This window comes from Sinocyclocheilus rhinocerous, unplaced genomic scaffold (assembly GCF_001515625.1).
Source record: "Sinocyclocheilus rhinocerous isolate Xijiao unplaced genomic scaffold, SAMN03320098_v1.1 scaffold5048, whole genome shotgun sequence".
Classification (NCBI taxonomy): Eukaryota; Metazoa; Chordata; class Actinopteri; order Cypriniformes; family Cyprinidae; genus Sinocyclocheilus; species Sinocyclocheilus rhinocerous.
In genome coordinates, this window is record NW_015657993.1 from 204,049 (window position 1) to 208,421 (window position 4,373).

The 4,373-nt window shown below is 40.8% G+C and overlaps 6 non-coding genes across 6 annotated transcripts; all 6 read right to left on the reverse strand.

The window, feature by feature from the left end:
* Window positions 1-2,365: 2,365 nt before the first annotated feature.
* Window positions 2,366-2,437, reverse strand: trnac-gca (transfer RNA cysteine (anticodon GCA)). The gene has a single exon. It is a non-coding gene; the product is annotated as a tRNA-Cys (tRNA).
* A 312-nt stretch (window positions 2,438-2,749) lies between these two features.
* trnac-gca (transfer RNA cysteine (anticodon GCA)) lies at window positions 2,750-2,821 on the reverse strand. The gene has a single exon. It is a non-coding gene; the product is annotated as a tRNA-Cys (tRNA).
* Window positions 2,822-3,700: 879 nt separating this feature from the next.
* On the reverse strand, window positions 3,701-3,772 carry trnac-gca (transfer RNA cysteine (anticodon GCA)). Its single transcript has one exon. It is a non-coding gene; the product is annotated as a tRNA-Cys (tRNA).
* Window positions 3,773-3,883: 111 nt separating this feature from the next.
* On the reverse strand, window positions 3,884-3,955 carry trnas-gcu (transfer RNA serine (anticodon GCU)). The gene has a single exon. It is a non-coding gene; the product is annotated as a tRNA-Ser (tRNA).
* Window positions 3,956-4,041: 86 nt separating this feature from the next.
* trnac-gca (transfer RNA cysteine (anticodon GCA)) lies at window positions 4,042-4,113 on the reverse strand. Its single transcript has one exon. It is a non-coding gene; the product is annotated as a tRNA-Cys (tRNA).
* A 120-nt stretch (window positions 4,114-4,233) lies between these two features.
* On the reverse strand, window positions 4,234-4,305 carry trnac-gca (transfer RNA cysteine (anticodon GCA)). The gene has a single exon. It is a non-coding gene; the product is annotated as a tRNA-Cys (tRNA).
* Window positions 4,306-4,373: the final 68 nt, after the last annotated feature.

The following is a 4,373-nucleotide window of genomic DNA, read 5'->3' on the forward strand; positions in this document are numbered from 1 at the left end:
GCTAAAAGGGTCTCTTAAGCCATAAAACCCCAAAGATCATGCATGATTCTACGCAGATGCTACATCTGTGATAATTTAATTTACAATAACTGCTTTGGGTGTGAGTGATCTAATGTTTATGAGCAAAGCTCACTCTTCTCTCGAGGTCTCTTAACTAGTCAGCAGACGGTGTTAGCGCTCCTTTCGTCCACCCGCTCTGTCTCTTGAATTCCACAACCACACCTTTATCTCACTCTCAACTTCAGAATAAGGAGGACTTGGCTGAATGGAGCATTTTCAAACAGCCTCGGAAAAGTAAATCGGCCTATATCAGGATCCTCAAATCTGGCTCATTAAACTCACTTTCCTGCAGAGTTTAGCTCCAACTTTGATCAAACTCACCCACCTGTGATTTTCTAATGATCCTGAAGACATGCTTGCTCAGGTGTGTTTGATTAAGGTTAGAACTAAACTCTGCAGGAAAGTGGATCTCGTGAGCCAGATTTGAGGATCCCTGGCCTATATGAAACAACAGGTTCTGAAAAGGTCTCTTTTGGTTTGAGCCACTCCACTTCAATTGAGTGGCTAAAGAATGGCCAATCAATGTTGTTTGTATTCTCCTAGTTGCATTACAGGGCTGCCTACACAAAACCTGCATGGGCCCAAAGGATACAAAAGTTGCTCTGGGCCCGAACGGGCTGGCCCACACTGGGCCATCATAGGATTAATGTGGACAGTCCGCTACTGTGGCCTGCTCACAGAGAGCCTGCGGTGAGCCCAAAGCTGTGGGCCTCACCTAGGCAAGCCCGCACTGGGCCTGTTTAGGTTTGGTGTGGGCTGGCCCTAGCCCACTGTGCCCGCAAAAAGCCAGCGTGACAGCCAGTGACATGTTTGCAGGGATAGTAGGAGAAAAGAGTATGTGAAGAAAGAAGTACGTTCGAAACCGCAGTATTCATAAAAGAGTAGCGAGACATCCCCAGATGTCCTACTGCTTACAGATCTGGTAATGAAATATTTTCGCATTCGGACTGTTCCAATTGTAACCATGGATTGTGAGAGTAGTTGCCATTTATCCATTTACAAAGGTATTGTAGTTGTGCTGCAAGATAGTAAAAATAAAAATTAGGTGCACCTAAACCTCCCATTTCCTTACTTTTTTGTATAGTGTTTATACTTATTTTGGGATTTTTATTTTTCCAATAGAATGTATTTATCTTACTATTTAATGACTAGAACCATTTTTTAGTGGGTTGTATAGGAATCATTGTGAATAAGTAGTTAACTCTGGGTAATATGGACATTTTAACTGTGGCAATTTGTCCTAAAAGAGATAGTGAAAGATTCATCCATCGATTTAAGTCATCTTCAATTGTTTAAAGCAATGGAACAACTTTTAGATTAAATAGATCCGATAAGGGAGGAGATACAGTATATCTATTCCTAAATAAGTAATGTTGCCTACATTAAACTGGGTATTCGTAAATCCTGTCCTCTGAGAAATTTTATTAATTGTTCAAATAGTAGACTTAGACCAGTTTACAGTGTAATCTGATACATTCGAGAATTCATTAATAAGACTGATGACCTAATTTATAGATTTTTCTGGATTTGAATAGCATACAATGATATTTTATGGGTGCTCTTATTTATTGTAATACCAGTGATGTTATTTTTTTTTTCTCTTATTGCGACTGCCAATGGTTCTATGAATATTGCAAATAGTAGAGGGGAAAGAGGACATCCCTGCCTGGTCCCGCGTTGTAGTTGGAACAATGGTGAAACAAAGTCATTTGTGATCAAGGAAGCTTTTGGGCTGCTATATAGTGTTCTGAGCCATTGAATGAATGTTTCTCCAAACGCAAATTTGCTTGATCTGCAGTCAAATGCTCTACCGCTAAGCTACACCCCGACGGAGTGAAGAACTGAAAATGACACATAGGAAATTAGATCATTCACTTTGAGAATATGGAAAGACGAATGTTGTACTTTGAAATCAAGGCTTCGGTTACTTCAAAGAAGACAAGTCCAAAGGGGGCACCCGGCTTTGAACCTGGGACCTCTCGATCGGTACTAGCATGCTCAACCACTTAACTATACTCTCATAGAGAGTGCAAAATCACAAAAAGGAGATTAGATGCTTCAATTTAAAAATGACAAGCAATGATAGACTTGCTTAGAAGTCAAGGATTTGGTCATTCCAAAGCTGCCAAGTCCAAAGGGGTATAAATACAGTATGAAGCACAAACCACAGAAAGGAACTTAGATCCTAGAAACAGTAGCTCAAAACTGCAAACAGGAAATTAGATTTTTCATTTTTACAATATCATACAACAACATCTTCACTTTAGAATAAAGGCTTTGGTTAACCCAAAGCTGCCAAGTCTAAAGGGGGCACCCAGATTTGAACTGGGGACCTCTTGATCTGCAGTCAAATGCACTACGACTGAGCTATACCCCCACGAAAACAGTAGCTGAAAACTGCACACAGGAAATTAGATCCTTCATTTTTACAATATCATACAACAACATCTTCACTTTAAAATAAAGGCTTTGGTTAACCTAAAGCTGCCAGTTCCAAAGGGGACACCCAGATTTGAACTGGGGACTTCTTGATCTGCAGTCAAATGCTCTACCATGGAGCTACACCCTCACAAAATCAACAGCTCAAAACCGCACACAGGAAATTAGATCCTTAATTTTGACGATATCAAACAGCAACATCTTCAATTCAAAGTAAAGGCTTTGGTTACTCCAAAGCTGCCAAGACCAAAGGGAGCACCCAGATTTGAACTGGGGACCTCTTGATCTGCAGTCAAATGCTCTACCACTGAGCTATACCCCCATAAAATCCCTAGCTCAAAAAAGGAAATTAGATGCTTCATTTTGACAATATCAATGTAAGGCCTCTGTGAGCAGACACAAACGAACATTGAATCTCCGCATTCCACCGGAAAAACTAAGGTCTCCTCCCAACCATGTGAGAGTCGTAAAACTTGTATTTACGTGAGATACTCTACACGATAGACATTTGGACTGCTGTGTGTGTATTTGAGCACTGAGAACTGTTTGCGCGCTGTATATGAGAACTGAAGAAGTGGAGCGTGTGCAAGAGAGAGCACTTCTATCAGCGCGATTCTGCCTATCCCGCCTTCACTAACTTTAAGTTAATCGACAACGAATTGTGACTCCCGGGAAAAACGGGACATCTGGTCACCTTATCCCTACCCCTTCGGGTGCTGAGGCCATTGTTTCAGATCGCTAGTTCGCATTTTGGTAGCCTATGCATCAACTGCGGCTACCATACTGAGACTAAATATGCAAACGCCCCTTATCCGATTGCAATCCAATGTCAGGGACGCACATTTTGAAAGACAAGACAGTAGCCTATAGGATGTATTTTGAATGTCCGGTAGTCCACAAATAACATTATAGTCCCGTCTCGTATTGTTAACGAAGGCACGGCATAAATTTCGGCATAGTTTTTATCATCAGATATTAAATTTAGCTCGTCAACGTCTCGTCTTAGTCGCAAAAAAAAATGTTCGTTAACGAATATTTTTCATCCTCATCTTCGTAGACTAAATTAACATTAGTACTAGCATGCTCAAAACCAGTAGCTCAAAACTGCACACAGGAAATTTGATTCTTCATTTTTACAATATCAATCAATATATTCACTATAAAGTAAAGGCTTTGGTTACTCTAAAGCTGCCAAGTCTAAAGGGGGCACCCAGATTTGAACTGGGGACCTCTTGATCTGCAGTCAAATGCTCTACCACTGAGCTATACCCCAGCAGCTCAAAATCGGACACAGGAAATTAGATCCTTCATTTTTACAATATCATACAACAACATCTTCGCTTCAAAATAAAGGCTTTGGTTACTCCAAAGCTGCCATGTTCAAAGGGGGTACCCAGATTTGAACTGGGGACCTCTTGCTCAGCAGTCAAATGCTCTACCACTGAGCTATACCCCCACAGGATCAGAAGCTCAAAATCCTCAAATAACAACATCTTCACTTCAAAATAAAGGCTTTGGTTACTCCAAAGCTGTCAAGTCTAAAGGGGGCACCCAGATTTGAACAGGGGACCTCTTGAGCTGCAGTCAAATGCTCTACCACTGAGCTATACCCCCATAAAATCAACAGCTCAAACCCACACACAGGAAATTAGATCTTTCATTTTTACAATATCATACAACAACATCTTCACTTTAAAATAAAGGCTTTGGTTACTCCATAGCTGTCAAGTCTAAAGGGGGTACCCAGATTTGAACAGGTGACCTCTTGAGCTGCAATCAAATGCTCTACCACTGAGCTATACCCCCATAAAATCAATAGTTCAAAACCGCACACAGGAAATTAGATCCTTCATTTTTACAATATCATACAACAA